This window comes from Geotrypetes seraphini, chromosome 13 (assembly GCF_902459505.1).
Source record: "Geotrypetes seraphini chromosome 13, aGeoSer1.1, whole genome shotgun sequence".
Lineage (NCBI taxonomy): Eukaryota > Metazoa > Chordata > Amphibia > Gymnophiona > Dermophiidae > Geotrypetes > Geotrypetes seraphini.
In genome coordinates this window covers 32,604,512-32,630,876 of record NC_047096.1, presented here as the reverse complement: position 1 = coordinate 32,630,876, position 26,365 = coordinate 32,604,512, and positions in this window count along the sequence as shown.

Sequence of the window (26,365 nt, the reverse complement as noted above, 5' to 3'; positions counted from 1 at the left end):
CATTTTTGTTTCGTCCTGTATTCTTTTTTGGGGGGTTTAGATTATTGTTATTCCTGCAAATGCCCCAGATTGGATTTGGACTCCTGATGCAGGCAAGAACATCGAAATACAGCCTATGTCGAATACAGCTAAAAATCTTTTGTTTGTGTTTAATTATTTGATGCTGTCTCTACTGTTCACTTCTCGTGTGTGCGCGTTTTTAATGGAAACTGGTTTTTCTTTTCCATTCTTGTCAATGTATTCTATCATCAGATATATAATCCTGCTACCATCATCAACACTAGGTTTTTATATCAATTTTTTCTTCGATAAAGTTTTCGATTTTTAAGCTTTTGTCTGAACTGAACTTTCATGGGACAAAAGTTAGATTTCAATTATGGCAGACTAGGCTTGTTTTGATTTTTTTCTAATAACACTTTATGTAGCTTCACTTTATGTAGCTTCACTCTTAACAGCTGTCCCACCACCTAGAATTAACTGACATTAGACAATAAAGTCAGTGTAATTATTTTAAGGCATGAAAAGGGAAAAGCAGTTACCCACCACCCTCAATGACAGCCTGCAACTCAGCTTCAAGACAGTGCACTATTTTCACCCTAGGCCTCTTTTGTATTTATTTTGCAGGGCTGTAGTTCCAACATGCAAAGGGCTGGGTGGGTTTTTGGGATTCTGTTCATCATAATTTTCACACTGAAAAAGGGATTTTATAGCTGAACAGACATAAAATAAATATCAATTTATATATTTTTTTAAAATGTATTTTTTCTTTAACAGTCCCAAAAATGACTAGCAATCATGCCAATGTTTTCTTTCAGTTAGGACCTGTACCTTTCCTTGAACTTTCATTAGACAGCCCTCCTTACTCTTGCAGCCTATTATTTACACAGAGTATACTGCAGATGGGTATTGATTGAACAGTCAGTCCTGGCAGCTTAATACATCTCATAGCCATCAGTTGCAGTCCAGATGCAGCAGCCAACATAGAGGGTTAGCCGAATTTATTTACTGCAGGATGAGAAGGCTGAGCTGCACCAGACATATGGCTTCTGACTAGCTTTTCACTTGGAGGGGATTTGCAGACTAATGTGATGTTCCTTCCTCCTCCTGGAATGAATTTTGTAAAAACTAATTCACCTGTTTGGGATTAAAAAGAATGATGGTTAATATGTATGAGGGGCTGCTGAAAAGTTCTCAGCCCAAACAAGAAGAGAATGATGAGGAGCCAGGAAACTTACAACTTATTCCACACTTCTCTTGACACTTTTCATTTCAATGAGGCAAGTGCATCTAGCAAATGGGCACAAGCATAGGGAAACCAAGCCATTGTGACATCACCGATCAGGTTGGCTCTTAGGCATTAGAATGAGGCATTATGACATCACAATAGGAGGTGCTGCTGAAAAGTTCTCAGCCCAACCAAGAAGAGAATGATGTGGAGCCATGAAACTTACAAATCCCACACTTTTCTTGACACTTTTCATTTCATTTCATATCATTGAGATGTATTAAGCTGCCAGGACTGACTGTTCAATCATGTTGCTTCTTTTACTATTTGTTATTAATGCTCATTGCCCATTCGTATTTGGCCAAATAATATTTTTCATTATTCATATTCATCCAAATGGTAAAATATGCTATTTGGTTCAGCTCTAGATTTTATCTGTATGTGCTTTTTTGAATCTGGCTTCTTTGCCAGGTATGAAACCCCTTTATGGACAAGCATATAGGTTATTAGAAGGGCCTATATGTTCTAAAATATTCCTGCATTCTTACTTTCATTGTTTGTCTGGTAATACACTTCTTAAATTACAAAGAATTCACAATTCCTCAAAACCAATATGGCCACTCAGACTTTGCTAAACCTGTAAGGTTAGCTGCCAATGACACGGTAGCAGAATTCATCACCGTTCCCATACTCACGGATAACCACGGGAAATCATCCCATGTCATTCTTTAGTGTCTATCTCAACCTCAGTCCCTCTACACCAGTATTCTTTAACGCAAGGCTTGAGGGTCAGTGGTTGTGGCCATTCATACTTAGATTCTTTGACATGGGGATGGTTTCACGCGGTTATCTGCGGGGATGGGAACGGTGACAAATTCTGTCACCGTGTCATTCTCTCTTCCTGATCTTGAAACAGCCTGATCTGTTGGGCTGGTAGAGTGGCAGGGACCATTGAAAATCTAAGTCAAAAGACTTAGGGGAAGTGGCGTAGAGAATCTGAGGTTGCTGCATAAAGGAGGCACTTCTATTCTTTGATGATGCCATCAATACTGGTCAATACTTTTGACCATAAAGTGATTTGAAAGTGTGTCAGCTACATTGCAGCTAAAGTAAAATGCATGGAACTGTGTCACTCCACTTATGTGAATTATCTCAGGAATTGCATTGTACAGGTGATTATATGAATCTTTCTCACCTACTCTATAAATCATTTGAATCAACTATAGGTTTTACTAGATCAAAGTTTTCAGCTGATGTAATTCTGGAGATGGCTATGAAGTTAAATTGTTGTGAGGCAGAAATCATTTTCTTGTATTATTCCAGGTTGGAGGTTTGTAAGATTTCTGATTTTAAAAAAAAGCAAAATCCGCTTAGTATGAAAGTGCTTATAATATACGTATTATTCGTATTATTCTTCATCAGTCAATATGAGTAGAGACTACCATTATTCCTTCTCAACTAATTTGAGTACTATGGTTCAGGGTAGTCCATGGGGATGAAGAGGAGCAATGTGCTTTACTGATGACACCAGTGGCATAGTAAGGGGTGGGGGTGGTCCGCCTCGGGCACCGTCTTGCTAAGGGCACGTCAACCCTCCTCCTCTCCGCACCCCCACCCCTCTCCTTGCCGCACGTGTGCGCCCCTTGCCCTCCCCCTTACCTTTTTTTTTAACTTCTCTGGTGTGAGGTTGCTGCCCACGATGGCACTGGTGCTCTCTCTGACATCACTTCTGGGACCCGCTCCCAGAAAGTGATATCATAGGGCGAGCTGACACTGTTGTGGGCATGCTGCTCATTCTGGAGAAGTTAAAAAGGTGCGGGGAAAGGGAAGGGGGCACGCGAACGGCAGGGGGGCGGAGAAGAGGGCAGGGAGGTGCACCACAGCCCCGGGCACCGTTTACCCTTTCTACGCCAGTAGCCAGAGGCAAACAGTGGACATGCAAAGGCAGCAAAATGCATTAGCATTACCTTGATCCAGCAGATGTAAATTTGCCATCAATTTAGGATGCAGAGGAGGGAAAAAGCATGCCCTAAGTATTAGTGGCTTGGCCCAATAGTTCCTAGCGAGCGCACTGTTTGAGAAGAGCGCACAGTATCAAAGTACAGTATGGGGAAAATTCTATTTATGCTGCCGAAAATATCAGCACTGAAAAATATGTGTGTTTAATGCTATTCTATAAAATGCATCTGAAGTTGAGCGCGGTTTATACAATATGGGAAGTACCTCTCTATACAACTAAAATGTAGATGCGGCCATTTCTGCTAATGAACACCTGCCATAAATGGCTGCACCTAAACTGGCCATGGATTAAGTGTATTCTATAACAGTGTACCTAACTTTTAGGAACTCCCATGGCACTCCCCTGGCCATGCCCTGTTTTGAGATCCAGGAAGTAGAAAGCTGTGCGTGTAAATTGGCACCAATAATTGCTTCTTATTTGGCAATCATCAGCACTGATTGGCTAAGTTGTGCACAGAAATTGGAACACACACAGACATGTGCACACAATGTTAGTTATGGCATACAGAATCTGGGAGTATGTGCATGCACACGCAATGCCTCAAATAGTGTGCATGTCTCAGTGTATGCAATTTTCTAAAGAAAACACTCGGAGGAAATTTGTTGTTTTTTGTTTTTTTTTAATCCTGCAGTTTTCAATTGGAATGACATGAAACAACATACAAGGGGGTGCTGAAAAGTTCTCAGCGCAACCAACCAACTTCCTAAATTCTGAGCGTTATTTTGCCACTGTCGCTGAAAGGAGTGTTATTTTATTGCGTTAAGTGCCAATCTGCAGAAACAAAATTCTGTGTGTTGACATTGTTTCAGATCATTGATTGAACCATGTCATTCTGGTCTTGGTTGGGCTGAGAACTTTTCAGCACTCCCTCTAGTGTGAAGACTTTCAGTCTCTGGTAACCAGAGCTGAGATTGTGATGTCATAATGCCTCATTCCACTAATAAAAGCCAACCTCATCAGTGATGCCACAATGGCTTGATTGCCATATACTTGGCTAACTTTTATTACATATGACGGGGTGCTGAAAAGTTCTCAGCCCAACCAACCAACTTCCTAAATTCTAAGCATTATTTTGCCACTGTTATCTTATTTTGTTAAGTGCCAATTTGCAGAAACAAAATTCTATGTTTTGGCATTGTTTCAGATCATTGATTGAACCATATCCACGCCCTTCTCTTCTTTGTGGGCTGAGACCTTTTCAGCACCCCCCCTCGTAGGTTATGTTGTCGCTGTGTTCTATGTTATTTCTAAAGACTGTCTATCCCTACAACAGAGACAGTTGTCTGAAATAAAATACCTGATGAGCGATACTGAGGATTATAAAATGAATACAAAAAGAGATCAGGAGCCAGTATTCTTCAACCAAAAGAAGAGTGACATGCTCATATTTTGTGGCTCCACACAGCAATTTAACAGAAACGTTGTGGATTATTGTAGCCTTCTGATATGGGAAATTTTCAAACCATGGAACACTGAATTACATAAATTACAGTAATACAGGCATGACAGCACCAGAGAGTAGAGGAGGAGGTGTAATGCTCCATTGTCTAGGGGCGAACTGATTGCGTGTAACAGTTTCAGAATGAAGAAAGATTTCTTTCCAAGATTGAAGATATGTAAACCCAAGGTGAGGCATCTGTCTAAAGTAATAATTAGAACCTTAACAGAATATGGAAAGACGATCTGGTTCCACCCCCCCCCCCCCCGGGTCCATTTATTACTGTTACTACTTATAATTTCTATAGCGTTGCCAGACGTATGCAGCTCTGTACATTACATTAACCATGAACGAGACAATCACTGCTCGACAAAGCTTATAATCTAATCAGATAGTCAAAACAGGCCAACTGAGGTAGAGAACAACAGTGGGAGTGACAAAATAGAAATGGGTACTTGACATGTGGGTTAGAGTTAGGAGTTAAAAGTGGCCTCAAAAAAGTGGGCTGTTAACCTAGATTTGAACACTGCCAGAGACAGAACTTGATGTTCCAACTCAGACAGTCTGTTCCAGGCATAGGGTGCAGCAAGATAGAAGGGAGGAGTCTGGTGTTGGCAGTAGAGGAGAAGGTAAATAAGAGAGGAGAGATACTGAGGAGCTGCAGAGTGAATGCACTTGTAAGTTAATAAGAGGAGCTTGAAATGTATGCGGAAGTGGATAGAGAGCCAATGGAGTGACTTGAAGAGAGGAGTAACAAGAACGGTACAACGATAGTGGTAGAATATAAATTGTGCAGCAGAATTTTGAACAGATTGACGGGAAGAGCAATGGTTTAGCAGAAGACCTGTGAGAAAAAAGTTGCAGTAATCTAGGCCTATGGTTCCCAACCCTGCCCTGGAGGACCACCAGCCAGTCGGGTTTTTGGGATAGCCCTAATGAATATGCAACTAAAATGGTTAAGGGGCTGGAGGAGTTGTCGTACAGTGAGAGATTGGAGAAACTGGGCCTCTTCTCCCTTGAAAAGAGGAGACTGAGGGGAGATATGATCGAAACATTCAAAATACTGAAGGGAATAGACTTAATAGATAAAGACAGACTGTTCACACTCTCCAAGGTAGGGAGAACGAGAGGGCACTCTCTAAAATTGAAAGGGGATAGATTCCGTACAAACGTAAGGAAGTTCTTCTTCACCCAGAGAGTGGTGGAGAGCTGGAACGCTCTTCCGGAGTCTGTTGTAGGGGAAAACACCCTCCAGGGTTTCAAGACTAAGCTGGTCTTTGACCTGGGGGCCGCCACGTGAGCGGATTGCTGGGCACAATGGACCACTGGTCTGACCCAGCAGCAGCAATTCTTATGTTCTTATGAGAGAGACTTGCATATAATGGAGGTGACAGGCATGCAAATCTGCCCTATGCATATTCATTAGAGCTAGCCCGAAAATCTGACTGGCTGGTGGTCCTCCAGGACAGGGTTGGGAACCATTGATCTAGGCGATGTACAGTTTTGCAAAATCATGTGCTTTAACATCTAAGTGCTGGCATCTACACATGACCTAAACTAGCCACCAAAATGATAAGCTTTAAACGAGGTGTTAAAGCAGTTCCGCATAAGTTCCTCAGAATGCCACACGATTTTAACGTATGGTAGCTGTCCTCATAGGAACCTTTATAGTATGCGTTTTCTCATTCAATATATTATTTTCTTTTCTTTTTCTTTTCATAAGTTATAAAGTTATAAAGTGCTTGTGCTTAATAATATAATAGTAGCAAGTGTAGCTATTACTTAGCTTTTTTTAAATTAAAGACTGGGTCTGGCTCAATCCCCACCGACGCGTTTCATTATTTCATTAGGGTCGGGGAAGGAGAACGCAGAACAGTGTATTATCTTAGCGAAATGCTAAATCCATGATTAGTGAGCCGGCTCACATTTTAGTTTACTGTTTGTTTACAGTCAGTTTTGACCCCTGAGGCAGGCTGTTTAGCTGAAATTGGCTGCGTTGGGTCCTCGAGTTCTGCTTCCACGTCTGGATTGAAATGAAGTCATCCCTTTTGGAACTTCTGTGGCATCAGTGTTCCTCTCTGGGTTGTCACCATTCCTCTGTTTGCTTTTCTGGCATTCTTATGCTATTTTACAGAAGGCTCTGCTCTCGGCGTTCTTTATTTTACATTCTATTGCAAATGTTTTAGCAATAGGCATGCATAAACCTTTTCCCCCCTCTAAGACATGTATTGGCATAAGAGGGCAGATGAAAGAAGCTGTGTTTTTATTTCCTGAGAACTGACTGTTGCTGAAAAGATGACAGCAAAGGATTATTTCCACTCAGGCAGCAGGGGAACAATTTTATGAAGGGTTTACCTTATGTAAAAGCTATTTTGTATGCAGAAAATCCACCGGATTCTAGAAACTTTACCATTCTCTGTTTTAAAAGTGTTTCCATTAATTGCTTACCACAGAAGTCAGACTTACTGGCCTGTAATTCCCTCCTTCCCCTCTCTTGCCCTTTCTCCCCATTGTTCCCACATCCCCTAAGTTAACTCAACTTGTACGTCAATTCAATTTGTACCCCACTAATCTTCTGTAAACCGCAATAGAACTTAACGGTATTGCGGTATATAAACGGTTATTATTATTATTATTATTTCTTCCTTACTTCTACTTTTGTGTAGATGGACCACGTCCGCCCTTCTCCAGTCCCCCAGTACCACTCCCGACTCTAGAAAAACATTGAAACAGTCAGTCAACGAAGCCACCAGAACTTCCCTAAGTTCCTTCAGCACCCTTCTGTCTTGCTGCACCATATGCTCGGAACAGGCTGCCCGAATCCCTACGGCGGGCTCCGTCTCTGGCAGTGTTCAAAGCCTGTTTAGAAGCCCACCTCTTTGAGAGTACTTATGACTCCAAACTCCTCTCACCTTGGGTTCTGCATCCCCTACCCTCTATGTCATGGCTATCTGTCCAAGTTAGATTGGAAGCTCTTCTGAGCAGGCACCGTCTATAAATGTCAAAATGTACAGCACTGCGTACATTTAATAGATAAACTTCCTAGCGAGGCCAACCAACAGCATAATACAGAAACAAGCTGTGAGCCAATTTGTCAGGACTAAAGTGTGCTACTTCAAGTCGTGTTCATGTCTGAACCAGTTTACAAAAAATTTTACCATTTACCATTTACCATTGGCAAACCAGTTTACAAAAAATGAGCAAAAAGAATGTAACGATGTCCTTCTCTATTAGAATCTTTACGGGCAGAAGGACAGAATGCCAGCAGGAGATGCTTTCAAAATCTTCACATCTATCTCAACTTAAAAAACAAAAACAACAAAAAAAAACCCAAATGAAAATAATGGGAGGTAGTTCCTCATGAGCAGGGCAGAGGAGTTGTTGATTCTTTTATTTGCATTACGCCAACTGCTGGCAAAGATGTTTAGAGGAAAGGGATTTAAAAGGGTGCTAACTGCTTTTACAGCAAAGAAATAAAGGAAAATGTTTGATCGGTAAATACAGTAATCGCAAAGCCACAAATCGGAGTGTGAAGTAATTGCTTATCCTGCTGTCTCTGCTTTCACCCGTCCTTCAGTCAGGCTGTGCCATTCAGGGCTCTGTCATTTACAGAATATTTGCAGATATTGTTTTCCAAACAACTAATATTTTGCATTTTTTTTACATCTAGTAAAGCCATACAGTTCCATCATGAAATCTCCCCCCAAATTGCCTTAGAACATTATAGGATGGACCCTGTCCAGTGTGTTATTTCCGCTATTACGCACAAGCAGAAAGGGCTGAAAAGTGTATTGAATTGACAAAATAATGATTTAAGGTTATATGTTCTAGAACAGAAAGGAGGCATACCTTAAAGAACTCCCACTTGTACTACAGGGTGAAGGAAAAAAAAAAAAAGTTGCTGCCGTTCTCATTATTTGCGGCGATATGGTTTCTGAAAATGTTCATGAACTGCAAAATCATGAATAATGAAACACTGCGTCTATGGGAAAATAAAGGTTGGGTTCCAGCAATACATGTTGCTCCTCAAAACTACAGAAAACGAATAATGGATCCTATAGGAAAAATAGGGTTAGATTCCTGCATGGGACACTTTGTGGCCATTTCTGAAAGCAAATGCCAAAACTGCAAAGTGAAAGTGAAAGCAAAGAAAGGTAATTTTAAAGTGTGTAGGTCCACGAATATGAAAACACAGTGGTGTGAACGGAGAACAGCGGTCACAATGCACGCAATCGCAGATACGCAAAATCGCAAATCTGGGATGTGTGAATAATGAGAACTGTCTAATATCAAGTTGTTCTCAGTTTTCCTAAGCACTGAACCATCCAAGTTTCCAAGTTTTATTTAAAACTTGATATACCGCTTAAAAAGTTGTCTAAGCGGTGAACAAATCAAGGGGGAACATAATTGGACAACAGACTTAAATGACATATTGAAACCATTGTGTATTCTATACTCTTCTTACAGCTGCTCCTGCCCATTGAGAACCTTAAGATCACAAAATGCCCCTTCTTTTCATCAGCTACAGCTAAAAGAGGATAGAGCTAGTTTGCTCTTTATTGTGGATCTCAGTGGTGTACCTAGCATATGTGACACCCGGGGCCCATCATTTTTTGGCACCCCCCCCCCCATCTGTACGAAAAACATGATTTTTAGTAACAAACCACAAGTCACACATGAATACCTAGGAAAAGGCAGCATCTTACATATTGCATATCTTACTAAACAAGCCAGACCAGTACAGATCAATCCTACACCGTCAATCCTAAAAGAAAACCATGCCTTTCGAACACACAGAACACAGAAAACACCTTCGCCTAGTATGGAATAGATCATCACAAACTAACCCCTCCCCCTTTTACAAAACTGTAGTGTGGATTTTAGCCACGGTGGTAACAGCTCTGACGCTCATAGAATTCTGAGCATCAGAGCTGCTACCACCACGGCTGGCGCTAAAAAACGCTCCACAGTTTTGTAAAAGGGGGGATAAAATAGAAATACATAGACAAAGGTCAAATTGAACCAGCAAGAAGCTGGACTCTGCATAAAATGCAACACCACAGAAACAGTGACATATGTCTCCTAAAGCAATAAATAAATAGAAAATTTTTGTTCTACCTTTGTCTTCTCTGGATTCTGCTTTCCTCATCTTCTTGTTACTGTCTTCCTTCCATCCACTGTCTGCCATCTCTCTGTCCCAACCTATATGGCATCTTCTCTCCTTCTATGCCCCTTCCAGAAACCGTATGCCTCCCCCCTTCCATCTCTCCTTTAGACCCCCCCTTTGGTCTGGCATCTTTCTCCTTTCATCTCTTTTTCCCTTCCCCCTGTGATTTTTAACATCTCTCTCTTCTCATTTCCTCTGCTCAGATCTGATATCTGTTTCCTTCCCCATTCTCTGGCATCTCTCTCTCTCCTCTTTCTCTTCCCTTTCCTTCTCTGGTCTTCCTTCTTTATTTTCTGCCTCCGTTTAAATTAAATTCTTTCTTACTATGCAGTCCTCAGTTTCCCTCTTTTCACTATGTCTACCCACAGCATGCCACCCCTTTCCTTCATCCCTCCACTTTCTCACTAACTCTTTCTTCTTCCCCCATCCAGCATATGTCCTTTTTCTTTATCCCTCCTTCCATCCAGTATGTGTTCTCTTTCTCCACTTCCATTCAGCATTTGCTCTCCCTCTCCCCACTTCCATTATTTGACCTCTTCTTTCTCCCCACTTCCATCATCTGCCCCCTTTTCTCAATCTCTCCACCCACCACAGGCCCATCTATCTCCCTTCCTTACCTTTCTGATTTTGGCAACAAGATCTGCAACCCCCCCCCCCCTTGGTATGCCACTTGCAGTGAGCAGTACATCAATACACCCATTGTAAAACTAAACAAGCCAGACCAGTACAGATCAATCCTACACCGTCAATCCTAACAGAAAACCATGCCTTTCGAACACACAGAACACAGAAAACACCTTCGCCTAGTATGGAATAGATCATCACAAACTAACCCCTCCCCCTTTTACAAAACTGTAGTGTGGATTTTAGCCACGGTGGTAACAGCTCTGACGCTCATAGAATTCTGAGCATCAGAGCTGCTACCACCACGGCTGGCGCTAAAAAACGCTCTACAGTTTTGTAAAAGGGGGGATAAAATAGAAATACATAGACAAAGGTCAAATTGAACCAGCAAGAAGCTGGACTCTGCATAAAATGCAACACCACAGAAACAGTGACATATGTCTCCTAAAGCAATAAATAAATAGAAAATTTTTGTTCTACCTTTGTCTTCTCTGGATTCTGCTTTCCTCATCTTCTTGTTACTGTCTTCCTTCCATCCACTGTCTGCCATCTCTCTGTCCCAACCTATATGGCATCTTCTCTCCTTCTATGCCCCTTCCAGAAACCGTATGCCTCCCCCTTCCATCTCTCCTTTAGACCCCCCCTTTGGTCTGGCATCTTTCTCCTTTCATCTCTTTTTCCCTCCCCCCTGTGATTTTTAACATCTCTCTCTTCTCATTTCCTCTGCTCAGATCTGATATCTCTGTTTCCTTCCCCATTCTCTGGCATCTCTCTCTCTCCTCTTTCTCTTCCCTTTCCTTCTCTGGTCTTCCTTCTTTATTTTCTGCCTCCGTTTAAATTAAATTCTTTCTTACTATGCAGTCCTCAGTTTCCCTCTTTTCACTATGTCTACCCACAGCATGCCACCCCTTTCCTTCATCCCTCCACTTTCTCACTAACTCTTTCTTCTTCCCCCATCCAGCATATGTCCTTTTTCTTTATCCCTCCTTCCATCCAGTATGTGTTCTCTTTCTCCACTTCCATTCAGCATTTGCTCTCCCTCTCCCCACTTCCATTATTTGACCTCTTCTTTCTCCCCACTTCCATCATCTGCCCCCTTTTCTCAATCTCTCCACCCACCACAGGCCCATCTATCTCCCTTCCTTACCTTTCTGATTTTGGCAACAAGATCTGCAACCCCCCCCCCCCTTGGTATGCCACTTGCAGTGAGCAGTACATCAATACACCCATTGTAAAACTAAACAAGCCAGACCAGTACAGATCAATCCTACACCGTCAATCCTAACAGAAAACCATGCCTTTCGAACACACAGAACACAGAAAACACCTTCGCCTAGTATGGAATAGATCATCACAAACTAACCCCTCCCCCTTTTACAAAACTGTAGTGTGGATTTTAGCCACGGTGGTAACAGCTCTGGCGCTCATAGAATTCTGAGCATCAGAGCTGCTACCACCACAGCTGGCGCTAAAAAACGCTCCACTCCTAAGTAAATACTTTATGAAACACACATGACTTTAGAGACTTTCGAAAAGTGAGTAAAGAAGTCATTTGTCTTTATTTCAATGGAAGTGTGTTTCAAAGAGTAGGATCCACAGTGGCAAACCCCCCCCCCCTTCCCTCTTAGTATGTCACTGGTGGATCCTACTCTTTGAAACACACTTCCATTGAAATAAAGACAAATGACTTCTTTACTCACTTTTCGAAAGTCTCTAAAGTCATGTCTGTTTCATAAAGTATTTACTTAGGACCCCTTTTACAAAGCCACGGTAGCGATGCTGCTGTGGTAAATGCCCCGAAACCCTTAGGAATTGATTGGTTTTCAGAGCATTTACTGCTTCAGCATCGCTTCCGCGGCTTTGTAGAAGGGGCCCTTAATGTAATCTGGCTGTAGTTAGACAATTTTTGTTAGAATAGTGATTTGAAGAGAAGAGCATTAATGTTTTTATTTTATGTATGTTTTATTCTAATCTGCTCAGATCATATGGATAAAGTGGACTACAAAAAAACAAGAAAGGATGCCAATACAATATCTTCAAAAATATACATCCAATAATCCCCCCAGCACTACACACATCAATACTATCAAACCCCAATCATACCCAAAATTGGAAAAAAGACCTCAGTGTCTAATAGGGGTATCTTCAAAAATACAACTCCCACATAGACAAACCTGACTCAATAAACATTCATTGAGACAGGAAGACACATCCTCAGTCTAAAAAAACTCCAAAGATAATTGGAAAAATATTTCTTCTCAGTTCACTCACAATTGCATTAATATAAATATCAAACAGTTATCACACTTATCTGAAAAGGTTGCCTTCGTAGTGCTGGGCTATAGAAGCAGGAAAGACCCTCAAAGTACAGCATGAGCTACGTGCAAAGCGGCTTTATGGAAGGGGCCCTTAATGTAACCTGGCTGTAGTTAGACACTTTTTGTGAGCCACTGAATCTCCACCGCCTGCACACTATCACCACGATTTCCAACAGGGCTCCCTGTTTCGTAAAAAGCTTCATCAGGGAAATGCTGAAAAAAATAAAAATCAATAAATCATCACTCCTTTAAATAACAGTCTCAAAAAACAAAACACAAAAACAAAATCAGCCCAGCTCACAGCGTTAATTATCCAGCTTCATCGCCTTTTGTAAAATGGCCCCTTGGCGTTCATGCCAGCTGAAGTCTACAGACTATAAACATTTTACATAAATTCAATAAAGAATGTATAAATTAAAAGAAGATGTTTTACAAGCACAAGGATTCCAGTCTGTAAACTTTATGGGCTTGTTACACTAAGCATTTTTTCCCACAGACACAAAATGGAAACATATCCCAATTTATTATGCTTGACCCTATGGTTTATGTATACAGAGCATCATCTACAGTATGAAATAACTTGTAATTATAGCCCTGGCATTTCCAAACAACCTCTGTGATGCTATTTGAAGAGCATAGTTGCTTGTAGAACATTATCAGTGACTAGTCAAACAACCGTTGGAAAGGTCACCGAGGATTGTGTTAGTCATTTACAAATTTTACAGGGCACTAAGAAGTCACAATTAGAGAATGTTAATGCTTAGCCTGCTCACAGATTCTCTCACAGTGCCGGACATTATGGGCGTGTTAATTAGGCCGGTTAGCATGTGCCCAAATCAAATTCTTAAGCGAGAGAGCGCACTTAGGCTCAGCGAATACGTTGCCTTATATCCTAATGGAGTTATGTTGCTTTGACTAAAAACAGTATGCAAATGTGCAAATACATTTCTTGATAATTGTGCTTTTCATTGCTGTAAAGGTCGTTCAGCAATATCTGCTTTGTTTATAGTGAAAGGTATTGATCTTTAATTCAAAGTGTTATGTATTAAGCAGAACAAGGGGGTGGTTTTAGTTTCTAGGTGGCAGAAAAGTGCGGCCAGCTATGTCAGTTTTATAAGTGTTTGCTGCAGTGGGAATGCTGTCTAATCTGTTTCTTTCCTTCTTTGTGTTAAGGATACAGGCCTTGAGCTCCTAGATAAACCTATGCTGTCAGACCTTCTGCCTCTCCCTCTAGGTGATGACAGCGCCAAAGGTGATGTACATTAGACAGTCTTCTAATCTTATATAACAGGGGAATTGATTTACCATGGCCAGTAGGTGCTCTGAGTAGCTCAGCCACTATCCATGAATTTGAACCCTCGAGCAGCTCTGAGACTGATGAATAAATTTCACATAAAACATGACCTTTCTTATGTTTAGTTCAGTATTTTTCCAGTCAGAAACTCTTTAAACAAGTAGGAGTAACTGGCCCTTGAATGCATAAGGTTAACAAATGGCTCCAGAGAAAGGAGGATTTACTTCCACTGAAAGGACCCCATAGTGCTTCTTTTAGTCGATGAATCCATCCGCGCAATGTGTGGCGGCAGCAAAAAGGGTGAACAGAATGCTAGGAATGATAAAGAAGGGGGATCACGAACAGATCAGAGAAGGTTGTCATGCCGCTGTACCGGGCCATGGTGCGCCCTCACCTGGAGTACTGCGTCCAGCACTGGCCGCCATACATGAAGAAGGACACGGTGCTGCTCGAAAGGGTCCAGAGAAGAGCGACTAAAATGGTTAAGGGGCTGGAAGAGTTGCCATACAGCGAGAGATTAGAGAAACTGGACCTCTTCTCCCTTGAAAATAGGAGACTGAGAGGGGACATGATAAAAACATTCAAGATAATGAATGGAATAGACTTAGTAGATAAAGACAGGTTATTCACCCTCTCCAAGGTAGAGAGAACGAGAGGCCATTCTCTAAAGTTAAAAGGGCATAGATTCCGTACAAATGTAAGGAAGTTCTTCTTCACCAGAGTGGTAGAGACCTGGAATACTCTTCCGGAGTCTGTTATAAGGAAAAACACCCTCCAGGGATTCAAGACAAGGTTGGATGTAAGTTCCTGCTGAACTGGAATGTAAGCAGGTGAGGCTAGTCTCAGTTAGGGCGCTGGTCTTTGACCAGAGGGCCGCCGCATGAGCGGACTGCTGGGCACAATGGACCACTGGTCTGACCCAGCAGCTGCAATTCTTATGTTCTTATAAGATCCAACTATTTGGAATAAACTTCCTCTCACTGTTAGATCAGAGCCTAATTATTTAGTTTTTAGGAAGCTTTTAAAAACAGTTTTATTCAAGAAATTTTTGAACTGATTGTTTTAATGATTTTTTTCAATGTTGCCTGTTTAACCGGGTTTTTTTCCGGTCATTTGTTTTATAGTAATCCACCTGGAACTCATAAGGGTTATGGCGAAATATAAAAAAGCTTTGTAATGTAATACCAGAACTTACCACAGGTTCACAAAAGGATGCCTAGGCAATGATTAATTATTAGAAATGTTATTGGTTTTATTTGATAGACTCTTACATATGTGATGGATTTTTGTAATGTGATTTAATTTTGTTAAGGTGGTAATTTACTTTGAACATATTTCCAAAAGGGCAGAAAAGAAATATTTTAAATGAATAATGCAAACTTTGATTTTCTTGAACAGTCAAGCAACGTCGTACTTAGCATTTGACTTCTCAGTTTGGTTTTGACATGACAACATTATGGGCTTGTTGCACTACGCATTTTTTCACACAGACACAAAATGGAAACATATCCCAATTTATTATATTTGACCCTATGGTTTTTGTATACAGAGCATCATTTACAGTGTGAAATAATTTGTAATTATAGCCCTGGCATTTCCAAACATCCTCTGTGTTGCTATTTGAAGAGCATAGTTGCTTGCAGAACATTATCAGTGACATGACAAAAGGTGCTTAGATCACTAAAGCTATTCAGAAATGTACTGAACCAAGTCAAATGAGAAACATCTCACATTATTAATTGTGTACATACTTAGGGCCTGATTCTGGAAACGCGCCTACTATGATAAGCGCCTACAAATGGGTGCCTACTGCCGGTATGTGCCATTTCCATAATCACATCTGTTTTCTTACATCTTAAATGTAGGCCAGCATTTTACAGGCCTAAAATTTAAGGCGACTGACTCGCACCTAAGAGAAGCGCCTAAGCATGCCTACAAATGCCTGTTTTATTTATTTAAAAATTTATTTCTCGCTATATTACTCGCTATCATCCTACAATTCTGAGTGAGTTACAAAAAATACTCATAATAAAATGACAAACTAACATAATACATAAGAAAATTAAATATACAAAAGATCCAACATAAAACATAACGTTGCACTAATCAAAAACTCAAATAAAATAACTCAACCTTCCAACTTTCTAGAGAGACATCTCCTAAAAAGCAATGTTTTAATCAACTTCCTATAATTTAGCAGACTAGGTGCACCTTTTGCTTCATAATAGAACTCCTTGCACTGTCACCTTAGGGCAGGGATCTCAAAGTCCCTCCTTGAGGGCCGCAATCCAGTCGGGTTTTCAGGATTTCTCCAATGAATATGCATTGAAAGCAGTGCATGCTCATAGGTCTCATGCATATTCATTGGGGAAATCCTGAAAACCCGACTGGATTGCGGCCCTCAAGGAGGGATTTTGAGACCCCTGCCTTAGAGTGACGACATTGAGACAGTTTCACATATTTTAAAGATGGAACTTCTAGACCAGTGGTCTCAAACTCAAACCCTTTGCAGGGCCACATTTTGGATTTGTAGGTACTTGGAGGGCCTTAGAAAAAAATAGTTAATGTTTTATGAAAGAAATGACAATTTTGCATGAGGTAAAACTCTTTATAGTTTATAAATCTTTCCTTTTGGCTAAATCTTAATAATAATATTGTAATTTATAGCTAAAGAGACATATGATCAAGTAACTGTTTTATTTTACTTTTGTGATTATGATAAACATACCGAGGGCCTCAAAATAGTACCTAGCGGGCCACGAACTTGCGACCACTGTTCTAGACAAAGCTTGCCATCTGAGCGCAATGCTCGAGATGGCTGATACAGATTGAAAAGATTACTCAACACTGTTGGCTTCTTTGTATATACCATCTTGTAAATCAAACAGAGAACTTGAATTCAATCTGAGAATTAATGGGCAACCAATGAAGATCATACAAAATTGGCATAGTATGATCAATCTTTGATGCCCTACTATCAAATGAGCAGTGGCATTTTACACTAGCTGTGGTGCCTGGATGTGATGTCAGACGCCATTACTCTGAATGGAGTTCAATGGAGTGCGACATGAGAGTTACCTGCTGTAAGTTTTTACTTCTATCTCTCCTGGTTTGGGCTGAAACTTTCATATATTTTTATGTTGTTATTTAGAGCTTATAGTGAAATGTGGAATTTTTCTACAAATGGGATGATGTGAGCCTCGACCCTGAAGTTGTACAATATTCAACATTTACATTTGCTGAGTTTGCACGTTAAAGAAAATTGAGTAGAAGATATATATATTTTTAAAAAAAACTCAAGTAAAAAGGATCCACTAAAGAATTTGGCCCATCCTATTCCTGTATGAACTTTATTGAAAGGAATAGTGAGCCGTCTGAGGATTCTACATCTAACTAAAAATGATTTTGATATGAGTAACATTTATGTAATTAATTTATAGTAATGAACTGGGAGACAGTGAGTGATTGAAGTACAAACTTCGACAGGCCAAAATAAAGCACATTACAATAATCCTATGTAGGGATCAACACCGTACTTATGACTGTTCAGAAATCCTGTATTGACAAGAAATCTCTCAACTTTCGAAGTAGACAAAGTTAATAAAAAAGCCCTAGATACTATTTAATCTGTGGTTTAAATGATAAAATAGAATCCATGATAATACCTAGGTATTTACATTGGCTAGACACTGGAATCACAATATTGTCAAGTATTTATTCAGATGAAAATAAATCTACATGTTTTCCATGACCCACACAAAATAGTTCAGTTTTACCAGTATTCAATTTCAAATGTTTTCATCCATTCATTTCTTAATCACCTGAAAACAATTCTCAACCAAAATAAGAACATCTGATACTGAACCCCTAACTACAACCAAAAACTGAATATCATCTGCATACTGCTTCCTTAATGATTATAATTCTTGACGTAGAGGCAAAAGGTAAATATTAAACAGGACATCTGATAATGCTGACCCTTGAGGCACTCCACATGTAAGATCAGACCATTTTGACTGACTTTACCTGACTTCAAGATGGAACATTCTATCGGACAAAAACCACTTCAACACTGTGCCTCAATACCCAGCTCTCGTAATATTAAGAGAAGAATCAACTGTGTCAAACGCTGAGGATATGTCCAGAAAGATCATTTAAGAATTATTCACTCTGATCTAACCCTCTACAAATTGTACCCAAAGTAGAAACCAACAATAGTTCAGTAGAATGCTTAGGTCTAAATACAAACTGACAATCGTCCAAAATGTCAAACTTTTCGAAAAACTTCTGAAATTGAAAAAAAATACAATCTTTTAGCAAGAAAATTCAAAGAGGAAATTGGACCAAAGTGTTGCAATAAACTGCTATCAACTCTGTTTTTCAACAGTGGGCGAACTGTTGCTTTCTTTAGACAAATAGGAACAATATCCTACTGTAATGATCAAGCAACTCAATTCAAAATAGAAGGTGCAACTGATTCCTTGATAATTGAAAATACCCCTATCATGCATGGATGTAATGAACAGGTAGACTTATTCAAATTTTGAATAATAATATGTAATTGTCTCTCTGAAATATCTTCAAACTCTGACCACTGTACTTCCTGCAAATCACATGGTGTTGAAAAACCACTAACACAAAATTCTGAAGTAATTTTGTTGATTTTGTGCACAAAGAATGTCAGAAAATCATGACAGGAAAAGGTACAATTACTTCCATCTACTGATGCATATGTTAAATTTTTTTTTTTTAAATCTTAAACAATTCCTTTGATGAGTTAGCCGCATTACTAATTTTATCTGCAAAATATGATTTCTTTAGCATCTAAAGTGACATGCTTATATGTTAATAATGACATCAGCATCTCTTGATTAGAACTCTTCCGCCACTTCTGGCATAAACCATGCCTGCGCCGATCTTAGGTGTTCATAGGCATGCCTAGTTATCTCTGTACATGCATGAACAATGCCTCCATTGTAGGCATCCTTCACCCTAAAAATGTACGTCTCAATTGAATCACAGAATCCTTCACTCATTATATAGTAAGAAAGATCTTCCTTCTCTTACATATGAATATTTTTAGCGAAGAAGAACATTAAAATGTCTGTTGCCTGACCAATGTAATCCGTATTCCATGCTTGTGTGCTTATATCCCTTTTTTTCACTGGAAGCTGGTTTTAGAGAACAACACGAAAACAGCTAATAAGGCAAATAGAATGTTGGGCATGATAAAGAAAGGAATCTCGAGTAGATCGGAGAAAGTTATAATGCCGCTTTATAGGGCAATGGTCAGACCCCACTTGGAATACTGCGTCCAACATTGGTCTCCCTACCTAAAGAAGGATATAAAACTGCTGGAGAGGGTGCAAAGGCGAGCAACTAAACTAGTGAAGGGTATGGAGAAACTGGAATATGAGGATCGACTTAAAACACTGGGATTGTTCTCCCTTGAGAAAAGGAGACTGCGTGGGGATATGATCGAGACCTTCAAAATACTGAAAGGAATCGACAAAATAGAGCAGAGAAGATTATTTACATTGTCCAATTTGACACGGACAAGAGGACATGAAATGAAGCTAAGGGGGGGCAAGTTCAGGACTAATATCAGGAAGTTCTGCTTCACACAGAGAGTGGTTGACATCTGGAATACTCTCCCAGGGGAGATTATTGCAGAATCGACAGTCCTAGGCTTCAAGGGCAAACTAGATGCATATCTCCTTGAGAGAGGCATATAGAGATATGGTTGGCTATAGGGTAAGCCAGGTGTATACCTGGCAGGGCCACCGTGTGTGCGGATCACCGGACTTGATGGACCGAAGGTCTGATCCGGAGATGGCGCTTCTTATGTTCTTATGTTCTTATGTACCCAAGTGTTTGCCCTAGCCATTGAGCTGTTCTTTCAGACTGAGCAAGCAGTGCTGTCAGACATCACATTCCAGGCCTGACGGGACAACTAAAAACCATGAATCAGATGAACAAGGCACACCAATACAATTATTCATGCTAAACCATGCAATGAGAATGTCAATGCTAATTACATCTACGGTAATTGTGAGGTGTTGGAAACTTAGCATTGAGCCAATAATGTACTTGTTAGCATTATGCAAATTAAGACTATTGTCATGATTTGATACTTGCTAGCCTTTGATGCTATAAATATTAACACAATTAATTAATACCAAGTAATGACTTGAAATTTGGACTTTCCGATACTTTAGATTTCAGGGACTGTGCTTAAATATGTATATCCTAAGGTAGAGGAGAAATGAGAGAATCTGATATTTAAATACCTCAAAGGTACAGTATACTTGGAGGGTCATTTTCAATAAGACATCTAAATATGAATTTGGATGTTTTCCACAAGACATCCAAAGTCGGGGGTGGAGAAACTGTCATTTTAAAATTAGCAAAACCGGCAGAAGTTCCCCATTTTTTTTCTTCAAAAAATCATTTATTTAGATGTGTTGGCCACCGCATTTCCAACCTAAGGACGCCTAGTTTTGTTCGTCATTTTTGATCACTAAAACGCCCAAGTTCAAAATGTCCAAATCCAGACCATTTGGATGTGGGAGGGGCCAGCATTGTAATGGACTGACCGCACAGACATACCAACAGCGTAGTGGGGCACATTAGAGGGCACTGCTGTGAACTTCACATAAATGGTGCCAGATGTACATCTCACCATAACCTCTTTATAATTTATGCTCAGCCCTTAAAAGCACCCCCAAAACCTATTGTACCTACTGTTCAGCACCCCCAATAATTTTGACTTCTATGATCCAGGTAACTAATGGGGCATAGTTAGGATAGTATTTGGGGGGCTCTGCTTCCTATTTAATTATCAGGTACAGTATTGCCATTAAATATCTGTGGTTCCTGGTTAACTTTTGGGTCCTCCCCTTGCCATCACTAATCCAAGAATGCCATGGCAGTCAGAGCTGTTGCTCAGCGGCATTCTTTGGTTAAGTATCGCCAAATAGCTGCTTTTAATCTGTATAGTGTGGTTTAACTGGGCAGGAGTCTCTTCCCTTGTAAATATTTATTGTTTCCTTACTAAATTGTACATTCAGGGCCAGCTCAGATGACAGTGCCCCAGCCCATGCTCTGCCATGTCCTGGTCCATGCCCTGCCCCCAGCCACTTCCCTTTTTGGACGCTACTGCCCGATTCCGTAAGGATGCGGCTTCATAAGCCAGCCTCAATGTCAGGCAATGGCGTTAGAGGATGGTATGTGTTGCACTTCCCTCCTCTGAAGCTGATGCTGGCCGTCCCCCCCCCCCTCCCCTTGCGGCAGCTGGCCTATGAAGCTGCACCTTGTTGGGTGAGGGAGGAGCAGGGAAGGGTTCAAGCTGCAGGGTAACTTAACTTATAGACCGGTGACATCATGGCTCTGGGCATTTGGTACCTTGGGCCAGAACCTCATCTATGCATAGGTTAAGCCGGACCTGTGTACATTTACATTGTCTCCACATTTAATTTATTTATTTGATTTTTAGCCTGTCCTATCAAAGGAGCTCAGAATGGGCTACAAATCAGGTACTCAAGCATTTTCCCCATCTGACCCGGCGGGCTCACAGTCTAGGGAGAGTGTGGCACAGTGGTTAAGGGAGAAAGAGTGACACAGTGGTTAAAGCTACAGCTTCAGCACCCTGAGGTTGTGGGTTAAAACCCATGCTGCTCCTTGTGACCCTGGGCAAGTCACTTAGGCCCAAATTCTGTAACCTGCGCCTAATGTTAGGCACCTATTTTGGGGGTACCCAACTAGATAGACGCCTATCTAAATTGATTAACGAGCTGAATTAAGCTTTTTAATCAGCAATAATTGAAACATAGGCACCTATCAAGAAAGCGTGATTCTGCAATAAGGTGCCTCTAAAAATGTAGGCAGCCTTAAAAAAAATAGGCACTATCGATGATAGGCATGGGGGGGGGGCTACATGTTAGGCACTTTGTTACAGAAACGGAGCGCTTGAGCATGCTTAAGTGCTCACATGGGCGCCTAACTTTTAGATATGCCTAGAGCTGGGCTATTTATTGGGCGCCTCCAAAATAGATGTCGTTCAGCGTGATTCATTAAACAGCACCCAATTTTACTTCAATTGTGCTGAACAGTGCCTATAGCGGCACCTACCTCTACGTTCTGCAGTTTAATCACCCAGACCACCACTACGTCTAACCTTAGACCACATTATCAACCAAAAAATAGCCCAAGTCCCAAACGGCCAAAAAAAGACCTTTTAGGCGAAGGAGGGGTCAGTCCTTCGCCTAAAAGCTGGATTCTGAAACCGGCATCTGTCAAAAACAAAACCGGTTACAGAATCCCCCCCCCTCCCCCGTAACGTTCGCGGCAGGAGAATTGGACCAGTTGCCTTATGCACCTCCTGTGGGCGTGGCCTTAGGCACATGGGCTGGGTTGGCCCACACTCTCACAACGCTTTCAAATACTGTTGAAATCCAGCGCATGATTGTCTGGGCGGGTTTGTCTGTGTGCGATTATCTTGCGCGGTTTCATCTATGAGCTGGTGATAACACATCAGAATCATCCAGCCTTGCTGGCCCAGTCATTATGGCATCTATTTGTAATTATACCAAAATGGGAGTTTAATTTTCAGACAGAACTATGATAATAATTTTACTTTTTTCAATGGTACCTACCCCATAGTGCCTTAATATAAATACAGAGGGCCATAAACAAAAAATACATCTTAGTCTGATTTGGACGTAGGGTGCTTGTCGCCCAAAATCGACAGCAGAAAAATGTCCATTTTCAAAAAGTGCATCTACAATATAGTTTTTTCCCCCCCAAATCAGCCATCTGTATGTCTTATACACCATCCTTCCCGACCACTTTGTTCGAACAAAGTGTTTCATCGAACAAAGTGGTTGGGAAGGGTGGTGTATTACTAACAGGGATTTGAGCCTTGAAAAAACACACAATGAAACATGTTGGTGACATAGCAATCCCTTAAATGACTACAAAGCTAAGTATTTTGATTAAATTATATTTATTATAAAGAGTCACAAGTTGGAATTTAAGAAAATGCAGAAAATGAACAATGATCCAGCGATAAAGTGGCATGTTAATCACTAGGCAAATGAAAATTTTGAGCCTACTGTGTTGTCTCTGAGGATCTGGGTGATAAATACTTAGATTAAAAGGTTGTTAAGGGGATGTTTAAGTTTACACTCACAGAACCATAGTGTCAAGTTGACCTTTTCTAAGAGAGGTGTGCGTACTACTGAACCGGTATCAATTTTTGGCCTACACAGCATCAACAACCAGAGAGCTGAAGGGGCGGGGGGTGTAGAGGGGGGCAGGGTTGAATTGGTCTTAAAAACTGTTCTGCTCCTTTGCCCATGAGTTCAATGCACCCTTTACTAAGGAAAAAAAAAAAGATCCTGGTTTGTTACTCTCCTATCCCAGTCTTCCTTGTTTACCGACTCTGGGAGTGACGTGCATGGCTGTACTACAGGCATAGTAAATGGGATGCATGTCATATGTAGAATTGTTAGTGTCCTGCTTAGGATTGATAGTTCAACATTTAAGAATTCTCGAGCCCATTTTTATCTCTGTTAGTGCATTATCCATCTAACTAGCAAGCCTTTAGGCTCTACAGTGTGGAACCAATAGCGTTTACACTCTCTGTCCATTTACTATTTGCGTGATGTATTGTACTTCACTTAATGGGGACATGGTTATTAAGCTTTTCAGTGGGACCTTATCTTGTTTAATTGGGAAACTATTTGCTGTATGATAGGGGCTTGTGTTATTGTCCATGGAAATGTGTTATGGGAATAGATTCAATTCAGTATCTTGTGTTTGTTTCTGCTGGCAGCAGTGGAGATATTATGTCTTTGACTCTGTGATAAATCATCTTACCACAGTCGCAAGAACATGCCCTTCCTTGACTGCGACATTTATACAGGAGCAGTGTGATTCCATAGAAGATAAATGCGATATCTTCTTTTTTTTTTTTTTAAATATTCTTTATTCATTTTCAAAATTACATTAAGTGTTAAATATATTTCATTCAGATTAACATTAACTACATCACTTACAAACAATTATTGATATATTACATAAAAACATATCCCTTCCCTTTTCCCACCCCACCCACCCTTATATTCCATTATCATATAAAACATGTAATAATAAAATTCCCCCCTCCCTACCCCTTAAATCGATAAGTATAAGGGAAACAATTTCAAATTAATCTTTACAATACTTTGTTAATGGTTTCCACACATCCTGAAACTTCTTAAAGTATCCCCGTTGCAATGCAATAAACCTTTCCATTTTATAAATATGGCATAAAGAGTTCCACCAGAAGTTGTAATTTAATCTCCTCCAATCCTTCCAATTATATGTAATTTGCTGAATGGCAACACCGGTCATTATAAGTAGTAATTTATTATTATTCGCAGAAATCTGACTCTTTGCTCTCATTTCCATGCCAAATATCACAGTATCATAGGATAATGCCACTGGGTTATCTAATAAATTTAATTTGGTCCCAAATTGATTTCCAAAAATTCATGATAAATGGGTAATGAAACAGTAAATGATCTAAAGTTCCTGCTTCCAGATGACAATGCCAACATCTATTAGACAAAGAACTATCTAATTTTTGTAACCTAACAGGGGTCCACAACGCTCTATGTAACAGAAAAAAACAAGTTTGTCTCATAGATGCTGGCATGCGATATCTTTTAACAAAAAATTAAAGGCTATTTTATGGCAATTAAAGTACGGTTGAGAGACTTAGGGGCCCTTTTACTAAAGCCGCACAGCAAAAGTGGCCTTAGCGTGCCCTTACTGCGGGTATTTCCCATGCGCCATGATCACTTGTTCCACAGCCAAAAATAGGCTGATTTTCCTTAATCTGGAATTAATGGTCATGCACTAATTTGCACACAGTCATTAAAAATATTACCGTGTGAGCCCTTACCGCTGCCCATTTTATAGGCACTCCTCCCACATTCAGCGAGCAGTAGTGCCCCCGTGCACTAACTGATTTGCACTGTCATGCCCACTCTCCACCCCCAAACGCACCCCTTTCTAAGAAAATTAACATTATTTTTTTTAGCACACAGTTTGTGCATGCAAATTGACAAATTCATAATGGGATAACCCTTTTTAAGCTGTGGTAAGCATATACTAGTTTACCACAGCTTAGAAAAAGGACCCCTTTGTGAGAAGAATATAGGAGAACACTTCAAAAACTGCAAAAACCAAACACCTTTTTAGAGGTCAGTTAATGAACCAAGTTTATTAAACTTAAATAACTACACCAGTTAATACTCCAGCAGGAACGTATTCCAAGCAACCACCACTCTTTCCATGAAAAAAAATATTTCCTGATATTGATTTTAAATGTGTGTGTATGTGTGTATTTCATGCTCTCTGCTTCTGCAGTTTTCTCATCTCGGAAGTTAACTTTGCCAGCAGCTCAGATTATGAAAACTGACTATTTTTTTCAGTTAACTTCTGAGTTATCATTTGAATATTGAAACCTCCCCCCCCCCCCATACACATACACACATACATTTATCTTTCTTGGACCAAAGAATTTGGAAACTGGTTTACAGCTAGGATTTTTTTGTGTTTTTATGTGTTCTTTATTAACACCAGGAAATTTAGGTAGCCAATCAACTAATACAGCATGACATGTAGAACATATGGTTCCTCTTTCCTTATTGAACCATATTCTGTAAGACATTCAGCGGTGATATATTTTTAATTTATATCCCCTTCCCTTGTATGAGATAAATAATCCATTACTTAGCATGCCGATGGGTGGTTCTTTATCTACAGCCATACTAATTTGAAAAAGGGTCCAATCCTCCCTCAACCTTCCTCTCATAAATAGCCTACCCAACCCCCTTCCCTTCTTTCTCATCGTACCAAAGCATACAACAGACTAAAATTCTCTTTAAAGATTCAACAAAACACTAGGGAGCCCTTTTACTAAGGTGCACTAATGGATTTAGGTTGCACTAATGCCGCATAGCCCATTGTATACCTGTGTATTGCATGGCACTTAGGGCCTGATTTTAGAAATGGCACCTAACATTTAGGCTCTGGTCCATGCAGATGTCAGTTAACCATTAGGCGTCCTTTATAAAATCACACCTAGCGGCACCTAAGCAAACTTAGGCATCACTAGTCATCCAAGAAGTAGGCGCCGGTATATTAGACCAGGTTTTACCTCAAGGCCTAATTTACTGGTGCCTATCTTGGATGCCTAAATCTACCACACCTATTTCCCACTCCCTAGCC